This window comes from Theropithecus gelada, chromosome 9, assembly GCF_003255815.1.
Source record: "Theropithecus gelada isolate Dixy chromosome 9, Tgel_1.0, whole genome shotgun sequence".
In the NCBI taxonomy this organism is placed as follows: Eukaryota; Metazoa; Chordata; class Mammalia; order Primates; family Cercopithecidae; genus Theropithecus; species Theropithecus gelada.
In genome coordinates this window covers 8519555-8543454 of record NC_037677.1, presented here as the reverse complement: position 1 = coordinate 8543454, position 23900 = coordinate 8519555, and positions in this window count along the sequence as shown.

The following is a 23900-nucleotide window of genomic DNA, read 5'->3' as shown; positions in this document are numbered from 1 at the left end:
CATATGGTGGCAGGGCCAGGGTTCAGAGGGGTAAGCGAGGCACTTGCTAGGGGCATGCAATTTATTACAAAAAATACTCAGTAATCCAGTTAGGAACTATGTAAATGCAATATATTTTTAAAAATAATAATTAAAGTAAGACACCCATGATGAATAAAATGCCAAATTTTAGAGTAAACACATGTTGTTGTTTGCTTGCTCTACAATCTCACATTACAGTGACACAAGAAGAGTCACCTCCAATCAACCTTGGCCTCATGGCCAAAGAGGCCATCAGGGTCCCCAGTGGGTTTGTGGAAGTTGACAAAGGAAGGAAGGGCCGGGAGCTTGAGCAAATGGGGCTTTCTATATATATTAGGTTTTTTACTGTAGGACTGGTGTAACTGTTTTTATTTGGTTCAAAATACAAGAGGGATATTTTAATAAGTCTATTTGCTCAGGCTGTGTTATAGCTTGACCAGGCACTGAACAATGGCCGCCTCCTTGTCTTTTTGCATTAGAGCGACTGGTCACCCATTTAGCCCTTTCCCCAACTTTAGTTTCTCACTCTTCAAAACTATTCAGACTCCTCTTCCAACCAAATCTCCAGCTCTTTTCAGAGTGAAGGTTCAAGTGATTCTGGGGTTTAGATGCACAAACACTCGGCAAAGACTCAAAAGAAATGAGGACTTGAGATTGGAGGTATTCGCGGCTGAAATCAGATCCAAAGTAGTGATTTTCATGAAACTCGGGACTACTAAATTTCTATGTCTATTCCAGCACATTATGTACAAGGTAAAATTGCTGTGGGCCACACTGGAGTGTCGCCTGCTGTTTACCTGCATTGCCTACCTGAGAGAGTGCTTTCCTGGTCCCAAACTACTCACTGATTTACAAATGGAATGTATGGGGACAGCTCTGTACACTGAAGGCTGCCTGTTCTTTTTTAGAAAAGCTGTCTGTTTCATGCCAAAACCTATAAAAAAGGCAAAAAATAAACAATACGAAAGTTAAATTAATCAAATAGGAGACTAGCTTACGATACAAAATAACCAACAACTTAGCATAAGTTGAAGTTTTGGATCTTTCCTGCTTGCTTGATTGAAATGACAATGATCTCAATATACCAAGAGCATTGCATTTGTCATACGTAGTATCCTAAAAATATCTTTACGGTTCTAAGTAGGGATATAAGCAATTGATTAGAAAATTATGAAAGTGGGCCAATTGGAATGGCTGTATACACATATTAAATGAGATCACATGTACTGAAATGCCGTATGAATATCCCAATAGAAACAATTAACATCATTACAGCCAATAAAATCAGTTTTCATTTCTCTGATTAATTCAAGAATTTAACCCACAAATAGTTCGATCGTTGCGTATTGACCAGTTGTTTGAATATTTTCATAACCAATGATTTCTTTTTAACAGAATATATGAACTGTAATCTATTCAATGATGCTGATACATTCGCATTTTCAATTTGTAAAATTCTTTGACTTTGTTCTCCTTGGAGCGTTCTATTTCACTAGGTTTCATAAATGTTTTCTAATTTCTGAGAGAAAGGTTCTTGCACACCCAGGGTTCTCATTAATTGTCCTCATTTTGCTTAGTGTGTTTCTATCAGGATAAAAGAGGACACAGCAAAACGTGTTTCCACTGCTCGACAAAATCCCTGATAAAGAGAAACTTTTGCAGTAAACTTACACCTTGTCCTACACATTCATTAAAATGTCTACTGAGAGCTATTTTGCATTAACATATGTCACCAAAGACTAATTCAATAGTTGCTTAACCAGAACGAGCCCCCATTTCCAGAATCAACATTAGCCTTCCCTCAATGGGAGGTTGTGAGCTGCTAAAGACTCATAGTCATTGACGTGAGTCTATACATCAAGTCTAAATAGACGCAGAGTAAATTGCATAGCATTTGGTGAAATACTTTACTCAGGGCTCCTTTTCCAAACTGTAATGACTGATTCCATTAGGCTTATTGCCTGTTATTCAAGATGATACTACTGTAAAATTCGTCCTTTTTCATTACAAACTTCAGAGTAAACGAATCTGCCCTTTTTCGGAAAGAAGCCCTCTGTTACAGGAACAGGATTTCATATATTTAAAAACTTTTTCCATTGTTTACTTTATCGCTGGGGTCAGATAAAGGAGTGAGAGTCAGAATTAGTCTCTTGACCTTGGATGGGGGAAGTGAAGAGAGAGAGAAACCCCAGAGGAAATTCACTGTGGATGTATTTGTATTTCCCTAGCGTAGAAATTACAGGAAGATTAGCAGTGTTAGGAGAACTTGTGGAAAGAGGAGAAGTGGTCATATTTGTAGTATTATTTTTCTTTCTAAAATGCACTACAAGTAATCCTGAAATATTTTGGTACAGGGTATTTAAAGTAGTCTATGAATCAAATATTTTCAATCTCAAAGTTTTTCACCCTTAAAAAAAAAAAAAAAACTTTTCCCAAGCAGAGCTAACCAAAAGGAATTTTTGTATAGTTCCCTTATCTAACTGTGAAAAATATCTACATATATGGTTTATTTTTAGATTAAAAACAATTATACAGGTTCGCGGAATTTTCATGCAACAAAAAAAGAATCAGATCTGAGTAGATATGATTCACAGGATGGGTTGGTGTTATCTCTGCAACTGTAGACAAATTACTAAAACTCTGTCTTGCACATCAGAGGATTTTTGTAAATGCGTTAGTACAGATAAAGTACTTAGGATAGTCCCTGGCACATAACAGGTGTCAAAACAAAGTTAGCTACTTTACTCTTATTATTATTACCATTATGATTATTACTATTTGGAATAACATTGGAAGTTTGTCTATCCTATGAAGTCCACTTCAGTTTTCATCTCTATAGAACTCTCCATGATAGTGGATTATTTTCCATTAATTTGGTGACCATAGTATACAATTTAACACATTTATATAGCTAATTCTCTAACTATGACATCTTACCTGTGAAAATCTCATAGATGTAAACAGACTGCAGCTTCTTCCACTTAGCAGTGGAAGCTCTGGGAATGCCACCTCGAACTTCCCTAAGCTGGGAATACTCTTCTGGGTACACACACAGACATATGCATGCACCACTGTGTGTACCCCTAACTAACGTGCTTAATGTAGAGAAGTTGAGATGATGCCTTGTGCTTTTAGTATCCCTTACAGTGCATAGTGCCCATTAAAGCCTTAAGAAATATCACATTCAGTTTAGATTTGACAACATTGGGACCAACATTATTAGTGCATATCACTACAGGATCTTGTCATTTAGACCTAATATATGAATTTATACAAAACACTTAGAATATTAAAGAATAAATGTCTTGGGAGGCCAAGGCGGGTGGATCACCTGAGGTCAGGAGTTCAAGACTAGCCTGGCCAACATAAAGAAACTCTGTCTCTACTAAAAATACAAAATTAGCTGGGCATGGCAGCGCATGCCTGTAATCCCAGTTACTCTGGAGGCTGAGTCAGGAGAATCGCTTAACCCAGGAGGTGGAGGTTGTGGTGAGCCAAGATTGCACCACTGGACTCCAGCCTGGGTAACAAGAACAAAATTCTGTCTTTAAAAAAAAAAAAGAGGAAGAGGAAGAAGAAGAAGAAGAAGTAGGAGGAGGAAGGGGAGGAGGAGGAGAAGGGGAGGAGGAGAAGGGGGAAGGGGAGGAGGAGGAAGGGGAGGAGGAGGAGGAAGGGGAGGAAGAGGAGGAAGAAGAAGAAGAAGAGGAAAAAGGAGAAGGGGAAGAAGAAGAAGATGAGGAAGCAGGAGCAGAAGAAGAGGAGGAGGAGGAGGAGGTGGAAGAAGAAGAAGAAGAGGACGACGATGAGGAGGAGGAGGAAGGGGAAGAAGGAGAAGAAGGAGAAATGTCAAGAGCAATAGTTTTTCTTCCAAAATTGCTTAGGAAATGTCCACATTGTCCACATGTCACCTTGTCATTACTATTACTGTGCAATGGAAGCCTTAAACTGTCTGTTGCTTAAATATTCTGATATTCCTATTATTTGGGTTTCTTCTAACATAGTATCCAGTTAACTTAGCTCAAGTCACTTATTCTGAAGTTGCCGAGAACTCAAATGGAATGGAATTTCACAAGGGAACCAAAGAGCCCCACTGTAACTGCCCCTTGACATTTGCACTTCATATACAACCACCTTTTAGTTCTATTTTCATGGCAAAAATCAGTCAACTTCACATGGCACTTCAGTCATCTTGTTAAACGTGATACATTAAATTAGTTTGTTGAATTTATCGGATGTCAATCAATTTGATGTGTTTCTTTATCTTCACCACAGTAAATAAACCAATTCTTTTTCCTTTCAACGACACTTCCCTTCTGCTCCCCTAATCCCAGCTGACATCACCAGGCACAGACATCAGGTTTGGAAAAACTTGGGCTCAGATTATTCATCTACTACTCACTAGCTGTGTTTTCTGAAACACATTTTCTAGTATCTGCTTCACAGATTGGTTATGACTATTCAGTGAGATACAGAACGTCAAGCACATAGCACAGGACCTAGCACGTCACAAGCCTCCATGACCAAGTAAAGAATTTGCTTTCAAATGTGAAAAAAATAAGCTAATTTAAGTGGTGGGTAGTTGGAGGACATTGATGATGGTTATGGAGCACATCGGCATAGATCTGAGGACAGTTATGGGGAAGACAATTACAGAAAATAGTGTAGAGAAATCCATATAATGTTTTTTTTAAGCGGAGCAACAAATTAAAGAATTGAAAAAATGTAAAGATCAAACGTTTATTGTGAGCAAATAACTTTCAGTTAGAAGTGAGTCCTGGGTACATAACTGCCCGTAGGGATAATCCATCCAGGCCCACAGTGGCAGTGCCAAGTTAACGGATTGCAGTTCTCCAAAGCAACAGTTTCCATGTTTCCTGCTCCTGATGGAAGAGAAGAATGAGGTCTTCTTTCCAGATATAAAAGCACTCCAGCCTTCTGAGACCAAGATACATCTTTGAAGTATCATATTTTATTTTTAAAATTCAGGCATATTTTATATGCTATTCTATACTACATCTCCGTTAGTCTTAAAGTTTTTTTAAACAAAACTTGGGGTATGTTAAAAGCTCCAGGAACTCCAGAAAGTCTCTCCCCTAGTTTTGCAAATCCCTTGTCATGCTGCTCTCTTCCTCTGGATGGGATACAATTGCATCAGTGCAAATGGCAAAGAGAGACCCCCAATATTGTAGATAATATTAGGTTCCCACAAAATAAATTGCAGTTTTTGCCATTAAAAGTAATGACCAAAACCACAATAACTTTTGCATTGACCTAATAAAAGCATTCATAAAGAAACAGGTTTTTATTTGAGGTCATCTGCAAGTTCCTTCAAGGAAGACACTTCTTTATTAAGTTTATTTTTTCTTTTCATAGATTTTAGAGGGTATAAATCCGTTTTGTTACATGGATATATTGTGTTGCAATGAAATCTGTGCTTTTAGCATAGCTACCATCCAAATAGTGTCATTGGACCCGTTAAGTAATTTCTCGTCTCTTGTCTCCATCTTACCCTTCCGTCTTTCTAAGTCTTCAGTGTCTATTATTCCACTCTCATTGTCCACATGTACACATTATGTAGCTCCTGCTTATAAGTGAGAACAGGTGGTATTTGACTTTCTAGTTTTGAGTGACTTCACCTAAGATAATGGCCTCTAATTCCATCCATGTTGCTGCAAAAGACATGATTTTATTTTTTATGGATGAGTAGTATTCCATGGTGTATGGGTGTGTGTGTGTGTGTGTGTATCACATTTTCTTTATTCAGTCATCTATTGATGGACACTTGGGTGGATTCAATATCTTTGCAATTGTGAATAGTGCTGTGATAGACATATAGGTACAGGTATCTTTTTTAGATGACTTATTTTTCTTTGGGTAGATACCCAGTCGTGGGATTTTTGGATCAAATGATGGTCGTGAACTTTTACTTCTTTAAGAAATCTCTGTCTTGTATTCCATAGAAGTTGTACTAATTGACATGCCCACCAACAGTGTGTGAGCATTTCCAGAATACACTTTTTTAAAAAGTGGTCCTTTATATATATAAATATATATATATAAAATATATGTAATATATATAAATATACTCCTGAATTAGTCCTGGACAGTTTGGATCACTCAAAATTACCCGTGGATTAGACTGAAGCTAGAGAAAGGGATGACATGCTCACAAAATAAGTTCTCTAAAAGTGTGTCGACTATTGACAATTATGCCTACAGGGAACTGCAGGTCAACACATTTCTTTGGATGATATTGCTGTATCTCGTTGGACTACTCAGAAGATAGAAGCAACTCTGCCTAACACATAGTGTGAATACCACTGGTGCACCTTCTGGCTATACTGGTACCTGTTCACTTCTTAGAAAATTAGGTTGTTTGGCTGGGCGTGGTGGCTCACACCTGTAATTCCAGACTTTGGGAGGCCGAGGTGGGAGGATCACCTGAGGTTGGGAGTTTGAGACCAGCCTGACCAACATGGAGAAACCCCGTCTCTACTTAAAAAAAAAAAAAAAATTAGCCAGGTGTGGTGGAGCATGCCTGTAATCCCAGCTACTCAGGAGGCTGAGGCAGGAGAATCACTTGAACCCAGGAGGCGGAGGTCGTGGTGAGCCAAGATCACACCATTGCACTCCAGCCTGGGTGACAAGAGCAAAACTCCGTCAAAAAAAAAAAAAAAAAGAAAATTAGGTTGTTCTTTAGTGAAACTAATGAGAAAAAAAAAATTCCTTTTTTGACAGCTGACAGACTTATATATCCAAAAATACTAGTCAAAACCTATGCCTAATTATTTTATAAATTATGTTGTGCTGTCACCGACTTCTCTGGGAGTCAAGCATTTCCAAGCATTTTCACTCCTCCCCAGCCTGAGGCTGAGGGAAACACACCAACTGCCACCAGTCGTGTCTTGTTCATCCACCCTCACTCCTGTGGGGCGGTCGTGTTTATCTCCTCATCGGTGGGTGGTCCCTTTCAGTCTGCCTTGGATTAATATAATGGGACACCCAGTTTAATTCCCCTGATATATGAAGATGTTTCTGAAACTGCTTTCTTCCAGGAAGGTGAGGGTGCGAATCTCCAATATGCTTTTTGTCTGCACTCTTCCTGCCAAAACAAAAGGGAAAATCATTTTTTTTAACAACTGGAATTATTTTTTATTTTCTGAATGAAATAAGCAATTTTGTGTGTTAAGAATATAAACTTCTTCTTGAGCCCTGGATATAGAATTCATCTTTGAAAATGCTTAGCACTAGAGAGTACTTCTAGACCTGCCTTAATGACCGTCTACGAATCATCCCTTCCTCACACTCACACAGACACACGTGCACCTATAATCACTGCCATGGAATTCCCCTGTTTCTAGTCTGATGCTTCTATTTCCTATAGCTGAGCAGATAATGTATTTCATTCACTAATAGAGGACCTAACATACAAACGCCCTTGGAAGAGATAATAATTGACCCAAAATCACACTGAAGACTAAATGATAATAATAGGTCTTCTCTCTGACCACGTGTAACAGTTATGCTTTGGACTGCAATTAACATAAAATCTGACTCAGCCAGATCAAACAAGAAAATAAGGAAAATGTTTAATCTCATACAACGAGACATCCAGAGACAGGGAGGTTCCAGAAATTGGTGGGGCTGGGAGCTGGGCAGTGTCAAACAAGAGCAAAGTGCTTTCTATCCACCTACTCTTTCATCCTCATTGTGCTCATCTTCACCCGCAGACTTGCCTCCTCGTTGTCAGACAAATTGCTGCAGAAACTCACATGGTCAAACAATAATTTCAAATTTCAGAAAGGGATAGCAGGGCTCATTCCTTCCATGGTTCTCGTTTTAAGAGTGAAGAAACTTTCAGAAAAGCCCTTCCATATTAACTTTGGATTTTATTGGCTGGAATTGTACCATTGACCCATCTTAAACCAACCATCTACTGGGAGAATGGAGTTGCCATGATTATCCGTAACCAGTGGTTCTCAAACCTGGAGAATGCATCACAGTAGCCTGGAGGGTTTACTAAAACACAGATTGTGGGCCCTATCCCTTGGGTTACCAATTTAGTGGGTCTGCAATGATGTTCATAGGTTTACATCATGAGAAGCTGATGATGCAAATCTAAGGAACCACAGTTTGAGAACCACTATGTTGATATGGACCTGCTGGAGTTGATAAGAGTCCCACTTTCCCTGAAATGTGTGGTCACCTGAGGCCTGAGCAGAATCAGGCTTCCTTTAGCAAGGAAGAAGATGGAAGTAGCTTTCTGGTATTTGGGTAAATGTTCCCAGGAGATATTGATTAAAAGAGGCAATCTCTCATGAGAGAAAAAAATCAGACTGAAGTCCAAAAAATCACACACAGTCAAAGCTTTAACAAGAATTCGTGGAATATTGATTCATTAGTGCAGGCATACACTAAGGTCTCCAATTTCCTTGGAGCAGAGTACACTTTCATCCTCATTCTGTGAGGTTTGCTGAGGCCCTAGACTGCTTAGTTAAATTCCACACCACTAAGTGCCTGTGAGCATTTTTGGAATGTCTAAAATCTTCTCCTACCTCTGTGCTATTCTCCTGGATGACGGTGCTAATTTTACTCTTCTCTGACCCAACTCTAGAGGCTCATGGAAACTCCAGGAGATTATTTCAGACCCCTCTACCTAATACATACTGAACACATTTCTGTTTCCCTCTAGGTTCTTTTGGATAGCCTGGTCTCTATTCAAAAAGGGTAAAAAGATTGTTTCTGTTCTCAGATCTTCAAATCCTGTCATGGGATTCTGTTATCTATTACTATGCCCATCGTGAAGTTGGCCAAGCCGAGAAGAATGGGCACAAAAACTGGGTGATATGGTTTGGCTCTGTGTCCCCACCCAAATCTCATCTCTAATTGTAATCTCCATAATCCCCACGTATCAAGGGAGGGATCAGGTCGAAGGTAATTAGATCATGGGGGTGGTTTCCCCCAAGCTATTCTGATAGTAAATGAGTTCTCATGAGATTTGATAGTTTTATAAGTGTTTGGTAGTTCCCCTCTTGTTCACTCTCTCTCCTGCCACCATGTGAGAAGGCTTGCTTCCCCTTTGCCTTCCATCATGATTGTAAGTTTCCTGAGGGCTCCCCAGCTATGTGGAACTGTGAGTCAATTAAACCTGTTTTATTTATAAATTATGCAATCTCGGGTATGTCTTTATAGCAGTGTGAAAACGGACTAATATACTGGGCTTTTAAGTTCTCTTTCTCCTTGGATTTTCTCTCCTTTTTCCTTCCTGGGAGACCTTTAATCAGTCAGAAAAAATAAAGACCACTTTTCCAGTTCTTTTCGTCTTATGGCTGGATCTATGTTTTGAAACTCAAAATATACTCATTTGATATTTTTGTATCTGCTGCTGTTCTGTGTAGCAAACTTTTCTATAGGGAACAGGGCATACAAGAAAATAGCAGAAACATAAAACAGATGAACAAAACATGTAAAACCAGATATATAAAAACATGCCATAATAATAAAATTGAAAACTATGGCCTGTTTCTTGATTCCCAAGGAAGCATTCTTTCAATATGACATACTGTGGTCTTCCTAATGTATTTGGGAGAGCATGGAGCCTAGAGTTACTGATTCACCATTGGAAAAATATTTGTAAGGAGAAAAAAGAGAAACTTTCAGTCAAGACCTGTACAAAATCTTTACTTCACTTCACCATAACACAATAGCACTTCTTGATACCTCAGCATTCAGAAGAAGTCGTAGGGCCCAGAGCTAGGATGGATCCAGGAGTCCACTTTGCATTTTGGTCCTTGGCCGAAGGTGAATCATGGTGAAGAGGACACCAGTAGGTCTCAGAATGAGTTGTAATATGGGTTCTGATAGAGGGCACTAGGTTTGGCTGGGATTGTATGAGTCTGATGAATTTTCATTCAGGAAGGCTAAGGAGTTTTGTAACAGCTTAGCATAAGTTGAAGCTTTAGATATTTCCTGCTTGATTGATTAAAATGACAATGATCTGAATATACCAGGAGCATTTCATTTGTCATACATTGTATCCTAAAAATGTCTTTATGGTTCTAAGTAAGAATATAAGCAATTGATGAGAAAATTATGAAAGTGGGCCAATTGGAATGGCTATATACATATATTAAATGAGATCACATATACTAAAATGCCCGATGAATATTCCAGTATAAACAATTAACATCATTATAGCCAATAAAATTGGTTTTCATTTATCTGATTAACTCAAGAATTGAACCACTGTGTTCAAATGGAAATTCAAGTTAGTAATATTGCTTTATACTGTATTTTGGATTATTATTATTTAAAACAACTCATATACTATGAAACATACAGCTTTAAAATTATTTCATGAGCCTTATATAAATATAGTGATATTTTCTTATACTCTTTCTTAAAGCAGATTGCTTTATAAGAGATGCATATTCGTGAATACTATATAATATTTCATTTCACTTTGTCATTCAATTTCACCTTCAGACATATTTTTGATGATCATAGATAAATATTCTTTTATATATACAAATGCTACTAATGCTTCAAAACCAAGTAAACAGAGAGGAAATTATATATTTTTATTTTTAAAAGTCACATAGACTTGAACTTTAATAATGACTATCATCTATAATTCTTTAAAGGAATTTTTTTTTTTCAGATAGTTTAGAGAACTGTTTTGCACAGTGGGCAAATCCAGACTTGAGCAAAGTATTACAAGTACAAAGGTTTGTGCATTTCCTTAAATGCTGACACTTCATCAAGAGCTTGCTACTGTCAAGCTAACTGGAGGTGGAAGAAAAAGTGAGATGGCAGGCAATTAATGAAACAATTCTAACATCGGCACAGATCATTTTCTGTTGAATACTTTTTTAAAAGGCAAAAAATTACATCCCTGACTAAATGACATGGATAATTACAACACTTATTAACCTTAGTTTTAAGATAAACAGACACAAGACAAGCTAAATAGCTTATCAATGGTTATTTAATGCTGAGGGTCTTTGAAACCAAAACAGCTCAATCAGCTTCCCAAAATTCACCTGCTATTTGATAGAATAACAGGGTAATGAGAATCAATAATAATTTAATTTTACATTTAAAAATAACTAAAAGAGTATAATTGGATTATTTGTAACATGAAGGATAAATGCTTGAGGGAATGGAAACTCCATTTGCCATAATATGATTATTACACATTGCGTGCCTGTATCAAAATATCTCATTTACCCCGTAAATATATAGACCTACTCTGTATGTACTTGCAAAAATTTTAAAAAAAATTAACTCGCCTAAAATTTCCATATTCTCCATTGACCAAAAGACGTGCGGTTAAAGTGTTTCAAAGTAAAAAACAGAAAAAAAAAGTAGAAAAATATATATATTTATTTCCCTTTTTCCACTGCTAAGTTTAAAACACCTATCCCCACCCGAAGCTGGGAATTCACTACAGCGGCCAACTGGTTAATTTATTTCATCTTTAGATCCTAAAGATGGTAATGAGATTTCAAACAATACATTGACTTAAGAAGAAAACTTCACTATAGCAAGTGTTTAAAAATGTTTTTCTGTATCAGTTACCTAAAAATTATGAAGTGTTTCTATTAATAAGATATCTCTCTGAGAATTACGTGTTTTCATTCTGGGAGCTTGGTATTCTCAGTTATTTTAATGTATTTTATAAAATAATATATAGGCCAAAAACGAAGACAATTTGATCAACATTAAAGCCAAAATCACTTAGAACCACAACCCAAATAAGATGCTAAGGTTTTTTTTAATGGCAGGGTCTCTTTTACATCAAATGCTTTCTTTTAATATTTTATTTTTGGGGTATACTCTGAAGTTTTTGGAGACCCCAAAATATTAGGAAATCCTATCAACATACTCTAGCTACTGTTCTCTCAATCATATCAAATAATGAACTGAAGAAATGTCTTCTAAATAGAAACATTTTCTGTAACATCCAGTAAAACAGAAAAGCAGCACGTACAAATTTGATACTCACTGTCCAGCTTTTTTTCTGTAGATTTCAAGATACTTCCTTTCATCAGAACAGTTCCCAAAATAAGTGTCACCTCCTACAAATCCGCTTCTAAACACAATCTTTTGTTTCATCCATGCAGTATCATTAACATTTCCAATACATTATTCTTCTTAAACAGCAGCTCTCCCTTCTCATTGTACTCTCACCACTGAATTGAAATATTCTACCACTCCCTTCCATAAAATGCTCGCCTTTTGATCGTCTAGAACAGTGCACCCCCAAAAGAAATACAATGTAGGTCACATATGTAATTTCATGTTTTCTAGTAGCCACATTAAAAGACAGCATTATAAAGAAGTTAGAATTAATTTTTATAATAGGTTTATTGAGATACAACTGATATGCCATAAAATTTACTCTTTTAAAGTGTACATTTAAAAGACAGTTTTATAAAGAAGTTAGAATTAATTTTTATAACAGGTTTATTGAGCTATAACTGATATGCCATAAAATTCACTCTTTTAAAGTGTACATTTCAGTGGGTTCTAGTATATTCAGAGTTGTGTAACCATCACCACTGCAATGGACTGAATGTTTATGTTCGTCCCACAGATTTCATGTGTTGAAATCCTGACTCCCAGTGTGACGGCATTAGGAGGTGGGGCTCTGGGAAGTGATTAGCTCATGAGTGCAGAGTCCTCATGAATGGGATTAATGCCGTTATAAAAGAGACATTGGAGAGATCCTTCGCTCCTTCTGCCATGTGAAAACACAGCAAAGGATGACTATCAAGGTATAAGAAAGTGAGTCAGTCCATGTTGAATCCTCCAGCCCCAGCTGAACTGTCCAAGGTGACAGCAATGGAGGAGAGGGGCCTAACCTTCTCAGCCATCCTACCTGGCACTTTGGACACTGTGGAGCAGAGCTAAGCTATTCCTGCTGAACCTCTTTCAAATTCTTCACTTATAAAATAGCAACAACAACAACAACAACAACAACAAGAAGTTATGGTTTTAAGCCAGTAATTTTGGGATGTTTTGTACACAGCAATAAACAATGGATGCAGAAGTTGGTGCAAAGAGGTGATGTGCTCCTATAACAAAACCTAAAATATGTGCCATTGGCTTTAGGAGTGGGGAGCAGACAGACCAGAAAGCTGTTTAGGAGAGCCTGGAAAGGTAGTGAGAAAATTGCTTCGGAGGCTGGAAAAACAGCAACCTGTGTTATGTAGTGGCAGAAAAATTAGTGAAACTGCTGCCCACATTAACTAAGAAGACAGGAAAGGTACCCTAAAATCTGAACATTTGGATAAGAAGATTCTAAGAAGGGATGGTAAAAGTGTTATTTGTCTTCTTTTATCTGTGTTTAAGGTATTGTAAGAGAGAAGTAAGGCTAAAGAAGGAACCGTTTAGGGTCCTTTTTAAAATCAGAATTTAATGAAATGCTCAGAAAGTCTCTTCAGTTAGCAAAAGACCGTCAAGGGAAGAAATGACTTCAAGGAAAGAAACAAATAGAAGGCTGCCAATAAAACTTGGCCTTGGGGTCAATATTAAATCAAAGATGAAGCTGAAAGTTCTCTTGTAAAGACCTCAGAATGACCTAAGTCAGTGATTCATGGGTGCTCTTGTCTGGACAAAAGGCTTCTAAGAATCTTAAGAGCATTATCGCATGTCATCCCAGCTCACAGCCAACATAAGGAAGTACCTGTCTAGAAGAGGTTTTTGACCATAATTGTGACACTTATAATTATGTTTGTGACAAATAATCTAACGCATCTGATCATAATTTGATATATAGGAAGTCCACAACATTTTAAAGGAGATTTTTAGTGGATAAACTAAGAAACAACAGGAAGGTTCCATAAGAGATGAATATAAGGGCATTAAAATATTTATGTGTGAACATTTTAAACTAAACTAACATAGCAGATAAAATCACATAATCAAATGTGGAGACATATTATAAATATATTTTTCCCTGTTTTGAAGTTTCAAAGTAATATCTTCTGGCCCTTATGAATAATTAAATATTTAAACATTTATTAAATTAAATATGAAAATTCTATGCCTATTTAACAGCTGTGTGTACACATCTGTATGTATATGTGTGTTTATGTCTGCACCTGAGTTAGCCTAGCTTTGGTTATTATGAAACAATCAGCTGGGTGAAGGAGTAGAAGGAGGTTGGATGACAAAAGATTAGGGGAAGAATGTACATTATTTGGGTGATGGAAACCCTAACAGCCTTGACTTTACCGCCATGAAATCTATGCATGTAACAAAATTACACTTGTACCTCATAGATTTATGCAAAAAATAAAAAATAAATAAATAAATAAAGCTAAAAAGAGAAAGAAAATATAAGCTCTTTGATAATAGTAAGAAAATAATTGACCTATTTGGAATGAAGACTTAATCTGTACAAAGCATATTTATTAGTGGTTCCATATTAACAATTTAACATTATGGCGCTGTTTCTTTCTCTGACTTCTGTAACTTGCTCTGTTAGAGGCTAGTCATCATTTAGAAGACTATATAGTGATACCAGGTAAACAGAAAGTAAAAAGTTGATACAAAGGTCAGCCATTATGAGCATTACCTGTTGAGCCATTTGTGGTTTATTCTCAATAGTGTCAACACAGAGCTGGAATGTTATGCTTACAACATGATCCCCTATCTGTCATCTATTTGACATAGACACACAGGTTTTAAATAATACCTTGAGGTTTACCTAAAAAAAAAAAAAAAAAACCAAAAATTTCAATGACTGTGTCTAAATCCTAAAATGGTATTTCTATTCATTTGACAATTTCCCTCAGATAATCTGATCAAGATAACTACATAACAGCATTTTAAATTTCCAAGGTACAAACATACCTCCTTCAGCCTTACTTGTTTATATACTTATGATATTCACACACGTATTAAACGATCTTATAAGGCAATTTATTTATATTCTTGTTATCCATGAATACACCTATTACATAGAAGTGCTGAACCCTGTCCTTTGGATTCAGTAACCAGGAAGTTTCGATCAGCATTGTTTAGTTTCTTAAGTTTATGTAGTTTGTGAATGGAGGTGGGGGGCACACATATATGTCTGCAAATGCACACATTTGTGAAAAGAAGAAAGTTATTGGGGGAATGAAGAAGAAATATTTTCTACTAGGTGGCTGTTATACTTTACTTTTTAAGCTATTCCAGCCATATTGGACTCAAACCAGTTCCAACTTTTGAAGTTCGTCTTCATCACTCATCTCCCTAGGGGATATGAAAGTGCCAACATTTGTTAAATTCCTTTTTGTGTGATGCCACTGCTGTTCTCTTACTCGAATCTATTGCCTGTCAGAAACATTTTGTAAGGTCATTGGAACACCCTCCTATTCTAAATCAACTGAAACTTCTCAGTTTATATTTCAATTCCATTTCTAGGCAAGCCTCTGCTAGCCCCTGGTTTCCTTCTCTTCGAGGAACACATGATTTTCTCTTCCTGAAGCATGGGACCAATATTATAGCTTGCCCTCCAGGGCAGGATAATTTGCTCATTGTGGATTAGTTGCCTTCAGCAGGTAAGTCTCACCTGGGTCACATCCTTTAAGGGTATATCCATGGATAGAATTGCCTGAAAACTTTCACTGGAATGTGCAAAATTCTGCCCTGGCTTGTCTTGCTTTATGTTGCACTTTCTTTCCAGAGCTAATTTTCACGCAGAAGCCAACACTATTATTAGTGAATCTGAAACTTTTTTGCTTTTTATCTCATTCTTTTTCGTTTTTTCGTCATCAGACAAGTTGTGCCCAGAGGAAAGTAAACGGACATCATAGAAATCTTTGACCCCATTATTACACAAAATCTCTAAAGAAGTTTTACTTAATCCGTCCAGCCTAATTTCTACATTTGGTAAACTGGATAATTAATAAATATGTGTATACGGTGGGATAGGAGGAGTGTTTTGGTGTGGCATAGAAAGAATGTACCTAAAAGAAGACACTCAATGAAATATAAAATATATATTTGCCCATGTATTGTCCAGCTTAATATCATTTACTCCATATTGGGACTAAAGTTTATTATAAAGAATTTGTTGCAGTCTAGCATATCTTGGCATTGAAAAACATTATCTTTTAATCAATAATAGCAGTAAGATATTGGTATTATTATCAATTCCCCCTCTTTATATTCAGTTAATAATGTTTAACTTGAAGTCCATGGTATATTGAAGCACATACATAAACTCTGCTTATGGCTTTAGGAGATACATGAATTGCTTGAAATTAAATGCATATGTTTGCACATATGTGCATTTTGGGGGAAAGAGTGGTCAAAGTTTTTATAATATTCTCAAAAGAAACTCTGACTCTTCCCAAATATAATAATAACTCATACTTTAGGTTAACTGTTGTTTTGAAAGATATTGAAAATATAGATGCAACATGATAGTTTAAAAATGATTAAAGATCATACTGGGTTTTCCTTTTTATTATCTCTACATAATGGTCTGTGGCTTTCCCTCCATATTAATTTCCCATATTCATTCATCATTCCATCATTCATCATCACATAGAATCATCACACAACTGAATCTTATGTGCTGTACTTCTTAAAACAAACTAAAAGTGATGGTCACTATGACCTAGATGGAATCATTTGAAAGGGAATATGAAAGTGAAAAACTGCAATGACAGACATTTTGTTGCTTGAAATGGGATGAATTTGTTAATAATTTATAAAATACAAACAATTTCTGGCAGAAAAGTATTTTACAATAAACTAAAACTAAAGAGTATATGAAAGAATCAAACTTTTAATACTCACAGGCCAATAAATTAGAAGTTATCCAATATTTTTGCCCAAATGAAACTAATTTCTACCATTCATTAATATTTTTCATAAAAGTTGTATTTCATAGTGTGTTTACAATTCCTAACATCACAGTATGTCTTTTCTGTGCCAGGTGTATCACGTTAATTGAGTAATTATGAAAACTCCATCATAAATCATGTAAAAATATTGAACATAAATTGACCAAGTTATTTTTAAAACTCAGAGGTGAACTCATTTCAACTGTATTTTTGTGATTTCTGTTTTCTGTGATAAATAGTCACAACATTTTGCTAATTCCTAGCAAGGACATGGCAACATCAGTCCTGTGCCCACAAGGAATGGAATTATGCAAACAACTTTCACAAGCAAGCAAAGGGATTCTCTTCTAGATCCTTCAGAGGGGGACACAGCCCTGCTGACACTTCGAGTTTAGCTTTGTGAGAGCCATGTCACAAAGCTATGATTCACATTCAGTGAATTATAGTCACATGCTCTCCAATGAAGCCTGATTCTCAGCCCTTTGAATGCTCTCTCAGCCCTAGAAGTCATGGTTGTCTGTTTCTTCTATTCTTATATTCTTCAGAGTAGATTATACTTGTTAGTCCATCCCTCATTACTCCAGTCCCCTATCAATGGTTAGTCATTCTTTATGTTAAACTTTCTCTGTTGAAGTTGCTGTATTGTTCCTCTATCCTGATTAGACCCTGATATGGTTAGGCCTTGTGTCCCCACCCAAAATCTGAGCCACAGAACTGTAAGATAAATTTGTTTTGTCTTAAGCCACTGAATCTGTGGTAATTTATTATGGTACTGATAGAAAGCTAATCCCAAGTATTTCGCAAGTGGGAGGAATGTGAGTCATTGTGTGCTAGAGGGTAGACTATGGTAGCCAGCCTCTAAGATGGTCTTTCAATGATCAATGCCTGCTGGTGTTTGCATCCTTGTGTTCCACCCTTCCTCAGTGTACCAGAGATAATCTGAGTAACCAATGAAATATAACTGAAGTGATGGTATCTTACTCTGCTGGTTATCAGTTTACTGCCTCTCAGCTCCAAAGTCACCTTTTTGCCGGTTCTGTGGAAATGGATATGAGCGCTTTAAATATTCCTTCTTCGCCACCTGCTGTTATGTCAAGCTTTCTCAACAGAGGGTGCAGAAGAGACTTTTCCAAAGGAAATGTTTTTCACTTCCTGGTGCTAGTGGATTCACTTGGTAAGCTCCTGAACCATACAGGACTTCTCTAGTGCCCAGCTCCTACAATAAGGATAGCTTCTCTAGCATCCAACTCCAACTGTTCTCAGCTCCTGGGGTATAGCAGCTTAGCAGGAGATCCTGAAGAGTAGATGACTTCTGTGTTTCCAGTGAGACACCTCCTCATGAACAGCTTTCCCTAGAACCTTGGGTGATTTCCAGAAAGTTCCAGAGTGTATATTTCCAGTAGGTTCCACAAGTGCAATGCAATAGAGACTTCGCTGACATTCAATGACTCATAGTCACACCTGCTCAATGAAGTCTGATTCTCAGCCCTGGTAGGGGATTCTTCTTTGAAGGCTCTCTCAGCCCTAGAAGTCATGGTTGTCTTTTGTTTCTTCTATTTGCATATTCTTCAGAGTAGGTTATACTTACTAGTCCATCCCTCATTATTCCAGTCTCCTTTCAATGGTTAGTAATTCTTTATGTTAAACTTCCCCTGTCAAAGTTGCTGTATTGTTCCTCTATCCTGATTATACTCTGATAGGGTTAGGCTTTGTGTCCCCACCCAAAACCTCATCTTCAATGGTAATCCAAAAGTAATCTCCACAAGTTGGGGATGGGACCTCGTGGGAGGTGATTAGATCATGGGGGCAGTTCCCCCATGCTGTTCTTGTGATGGTGAGTGAGTTCTCATAGATCCGATGGTTTTATAAGAGATTTTTTTTCTCCTTTGCTCTGCACTCATTCTCTTCCCTGCTGCCCTATGAAGAGGTGCCTTCCACCATGATTGCAAGTTTCCTGAGGCGTCCCCAGCCATGCAGTACTATGAGTCATTTAAACCTGTTCTCCTTAAAGATTACCCAGTCTCAGGTGTTTCTTCATAGCAGCATGAGAACAGACAAATACAGACCCAGACCCAGTTTTGTCTGGGTTCGATTATAGAAGACGTTGTAGCTTCCATCTAGTTACACATTCTCTGATCATTGACTAGTGGGGGAAGCTAGCTGCCATGACCTGAGCAGCAATTCCAGAGGCCCACATAGTGAGATGCTAAAGCCTCCAGTCAACAGCCACAGCCTCCAATCTCCAGCCCAGTCGAGCCTTCACATGAGACAGTAGCCCCAGCTGACGTCTTGACTGTAGCCACTTGAGAACCCCTGACCCAGAACCACAGAACTAAGCTGCTCACATATTCCTGACCTCCGAAACTAAAGTAGACACTAAAAATTTAAGGTTTTAAGCCACTGAGTTTTGGGATAATTTATTATGTAGCAATAAATAACTAACTCACTTGGCTTAAGGCTTTTTAAAAGTAAGTCAAAATGTTTTTATACATAATCTTTACAAAGAAATTTGTCATCTAGAATTTTGATAAGTCAATAGAACACATTTATTCCACAATGTGGTAAAATTGTGACTTGGGAAGCGTATAGAACATAGTGTAAAGATCACAGGCTCTGTGAAATCACTGCCAAAGTGTGGCCAGGGGACAGCTGTTTTACCCCTCTGAGCTTTAGTCTCTCAAAATGTGAGTAATGCCATCTACCTCAAGCAGCCATTAGTGTGAATTAAACGGATTAATGAAGGTAAAGAACTTAATAAGGTGTTTGGCAAACAGTAGACACCCTTAAGATTGATGCAACAAAACTCTAATTCACATTAAAAAACAGAGCAATTCATAGCAGTTTGCTTAAAAATAATTACATCTGAAGCATATATTCTTGCGGATTCACCTTCCAGGCATGTTATGCCAAGAAGCTCATCCCTGCACTCTGTTAACTGCTGCTTTATTTCACTATTATTCCCACTAGACAGTTAGCTTCATTAGAACAAATATTACATTCTTGTATTCATGATTATAGCCTCGACACCTACAACAACATCTGACATATGATAACCTAATAATACTATCTGTTAAACAAATGAGGGCTCTATGACATAGAACAATATTCCTGAAGAAATTTTAATGACAGCTATTCATGGAACTGAATTGAAAATATCTCAGCTTTAAAAATATTTGTAATATGGCTGGACACAGTGACTCACACCTGTAATCCCAGCACTTTGGGAGGCCAAGGCAGGAGGATGACTTGAGGTCAGGAGTTTGAGATCAACATGGCCAACATGGTGAAATCCTATCTCTGCTAAAAATACAAAAATTAGTGTGGTGGCACACACCTGTAGTCTCAGCTACTCAAGAGGCTGAAGCAGGAGAATCATTTGAACTGGGGAGGTGGAGGCTGCAGTGAGCTGAGATTGAGCCATCGCACTCCAGCCTGAGTGATAGGGCAAGACTCCATCTCAAAATATATGTGTATATATATGTGTGTGTGTGTGTGTGTATACATATATACGTGTATATACATATATACATATATGTGTGTAATAGTAATATTCTTTTATTATTAGTGAATGCTGCTAAAAATATACTTTATAATCATTATGGGATTAAAATACAAGAATACTATGTCCTTTAACAGAACTTCAGACTTCTTTCCATAATAAGCAAGAATTTAAGAAACTTCCTGTAGTATATTGCTCACATTTTTAAATTATTTAGCCCTTGATAACAAAGTTGGGCATTTTTCTAATCAATAACTTTTATTGTAATCATTACGGATACTTACAGAATAATGCCTTTTAAGTTGAAAATTTCTTTTTTCACCACTGGTTATGAAATATGTGGCTAATGATGTCACCTCTTTCGTCACGTGGAATTTAACATATTCAAAGTCAAGGACAACGTGTTCCATATTTACAATGAAATTAGGATGTCTTCATTAAAAGGCAAATCTTTCATTTCAAAAATCTGAATGACTCTTAAAATAGAATGCCAGATGGCTAAATTTAGGTGCTGAAGAAAGTCTAATTTAGGAAGGCTTTCTGGCACCATTCCCAAAACTTTTTCATTTGATTATGGATTGAATATGTTTTCATTCATTTCAAACTCTTGCCCCCTGTATGTTATTCTGAGATAGGCAAACTAATGTTGGTGGACAAATTGGCCTCAAAAAACTATGCCACTCTGCTTAAATGATCTATTTCTGTTGACATATTGGAACGATGGCCTTATGCTTTATAGTTATCAAGGCCACATATGTCCCTGGTAAATTGTACATAGGTGCTCTGCTTCATAATAAATGGAGATATCTGAATTACAACAGGTAAGCCACAATCCTCAGAGACTGTAAAGGCTGGGAAGTACAAATCACATAGAACTCTCGGCTAGGCCTTAATAAGTCTTTCAGTTCTTATTTTTATTTTTCTTTTGTTGGTTTTGTTTTCGTCATGTTTGTCTTACATTTTTAAATATTTCTTGTGCATCTTCATCCTAGGTTAGCTTAAAAATAATTGTTAAATGAAGTTTACTTTTTTACTAGTCCTCACCATAAATTCTTGGATCATTTTATTTTATTATTCAGACGTTTTCTTTAAAAAAAAAAAAAACAAAAAAACCATTTCTTCTTATTTTTGCAGAAATTTGAGCATAGTCAGCAACTCTGCTGACTCTAACTCTCTTCCCATTTAACCTAATCTTACCATAGCACACCTCACACCATGACTTGCCTATTGCAGTAAACCGGAAAGCAAAAAGATGTCAAGCACTTGTGTTTGAGATCCAACCCTAGAGTTTGTGGCAGCTCTGCAGAACCACAGTTTGCACATCTGTAAATTGTGCAATAACAACTGCCCCGCCTGTTTCACAGCATTGCTTAAAGAATTATATGAGCTATTGCATGTGAAAGTGTTCCATAAGCTGCCATTTGCTCTGAAGCTCACGGGTATAATTATTCTAGTCTAACCTACTTATGTTTGCCCTCTTTTCTGCAGTTGCATCTTTGTGCATAAAGATTCTCTCTCCAACCTGTGCAATTGATTCATCTTTAAAGACCAACTCAAATTCAACCTTCTAAAAGAAATCTCTGACTCTAAACTAGTGTAATTTACTAACTCTATTTATCACTATCAAATTCATCATTAGGACTTGAATCATAGAATATTGTTACCCATTGGCATTTATCATCCCTGCCAACCAGACAGGGTTTCATGTGTTAGACCTCATGTCCCATTGCTCATTGTATCTCAAATGCACATCCCCCAGGTCTCTTGCACATGTCTGTGTGAGGGGCAGAAACGCACTGCATGTTCATTTCCCTAGGCTCTTCCTCTCACTGCTCAGCCTGTTAGCCTCTCCCTGGACACCATGACTGATGATCCTCTTTCCCTCTCCCTCTCTAAGCCTTGGGACATGAGAAGCTTCCTTGTGACATATGCAAATATTGAGAATTAACTGCAGTAATTTAAAATCTTTAATGTAAACTTTCTGTGAAAATATTTATGTTAAATATAAAACCGCAAATTTCTAAGTTAAATTTGTAATTTTTATTTTTCAGAATTCATCTACATATACTCAAAATGAATCACTCTAGCCAATGAACAAAAAATGATAAATTTTCCCATAGAACTGATTAACGGAATTATATTTTTAAAAAACAGGCCCAGGCACAACTTGGAAGGCAAACCCTAATCCAAACTTAGGTGGAGATTCTACTAAAAAGTGTTTACCAACAAATGCAGTTGATTTTCAGGTACTTAAAATATTCTTCAAGCCAAATATTTGACACTGAAGGAGGACGTAGCTTACTCTACCAAAGCTTTAGCATCAGAGAAAGCTCCATTTAGACAATGAGTGAAGAGGCTGAGAAGGACGGCAGTTTGCTGAAGTTTGACGATGTTGTCCTAGGATTCATCTTCCTTTGTTCGCTTTTAAACAGTTAACTGAGAATAGACCTAGGTGTAATCACATCATGAAAATTTTTTTAAAAAACTTGCCACTGAGTTATTATCTTCTAAACATCTATTTTGTAGTCAAAGAAAACTGTTACAATATCTTTTTGACATTTTTGTAAACATCTTCTGAACAAATATGTTAATTTTGCCACTCAAGAATTGAACAAGGCTGGGTGCAGTGGCTCAAGCCTGTAATCCCAGCACTTTGGGAGGCCAAGGCAGGTGAATCGTCTCAGCTCAGGAGTTAGAGACCAGCCTGGGCAACATGGCGAAACCCAGTCTCTACCAAAAATACAAAAAATGAGCCAGGCATGGTGGCACAGGCCTGTAGTCCCAGCTATGCAGGAGGCTGAGGTGGGAGGAGCACTTGAACCCGGGAGGCAGAGGTTGGAGTGAGCCGAGATAATGCCACTGCACTCCAGCCTGGGTGACAGAGTGAAACTCCATCTCAAAAGAAACAAAATGACAACAACAAAAAACTTACTCCCCACTACAAACCTAGAATATTATCTTTGAGGAAAAAAAAAAAACAAAGAATTGAACAAGCACACTACACTTCACCTTTTTGGAGTAAGATCTCTTGCTAAACACAACATTATGCCAGGTGTTTTTAATGATAATTTATATATCTGATCCTTAAATTATATGTTTTCAAAATATTCCATTAAACATAAGTTTGAATAAAGTGCCTTGTTCAAGTTTGCACAATCCAAGCAAAGTTCACAAAACGCTTTACAAACTTTGTTTAATTAAACACAATACCACACCTTTGCTTTAAATGTAACAATCGTAATTTCTTGCAGACAATTTTTAATGAGTTTGCACTTTGCTATACCCCTCATATATTTTCCTCTCCTTCCAGGCACAGGTGATGAAACTGTGATCAACATTATGAAATTGGATCACAATTATGTCTTTAATCAAAACAAACCAAGCCTTATGCCATAGGTGTGGAAATCCATTTTGCTATGCTATCCAATTGCAGTCGTATTTTGTAATCAGTGCTTTTGGCCAAACTCACGGTGTAAATTATCTGGAAAAATGAGAAGACGTGTTCTGTCTCATGCTGTTGTCAGGCATGTTTC